General features: G+C 45.9%; 1 protein-coding gene across 1 annotated transcript in view; it reads right to left on the bottom strand.

Annotated features, from left to right (window-relative positions):
- EMH_0058720 (uncharacterized protein) overlaps positions 1–464 on the bottom strand; it is a gene marked incomplete at both ends in the record, with an annotated part of 2033 nt that overhangs the window by 532 nt on the left and 1037 nt on the right. The window lies entirely within an intron of this gene.

The raw sequence follows: 464 nt of genomic DNA on the forward strand, positions 1-464 counted from the left end.
CCAGGTCCACCACCACCACCACCACCACCGCCACCACCAGCACCACCACCGCCACCAGCAGCAGCAGCAGCAGCAGCAGCAGCAGCAGCAGCAGCAGCGTGAGATTTAGTTTTTAATCTTCGGCGTATAGGAGTAGTATTCTCTTTCTTACATAAGAGGTGTACATACACCTCAATGCAGACAGAAGGAGAAATAAAAAAATATAAACGTGTCTTTGCTGTTGTTTTCTTTTCTTTTGGTTTTATATTCATTAAACTAAAACTCCTAAATATATCCACATACACCTCAGCGTCAAAAAAAGAAATACCAGCAGCACCAGCAGCACCAGCAGCAGCAGCAGCAGGAGCAGCAGCAGGAGCAGCAGCAGCAGCTGCTGCAGCAGCAAGGGATGCAGGGGGGCGGGGGGGAGAGGAGGGGCCTAAAAAGAAAAAAAAAAAAAAAAAAAAAAAAAAAAAAAAAAAAAA

This window comes from Eimeria mitis, genomic scaffold (genome assembly GCF_000499745.2).
Source record: "Eimeria mitis Houghton genomic scaffold, Emh_scaff2787, whole genome shotgun sequence".
In the NCBI taxonomy this organism is placed as follows: Eukaryota; Apicomplexa; class Conoidasida; order Eucoccidiorida; family Eimeriidae; genus Eimeria; species Eimeria mitis.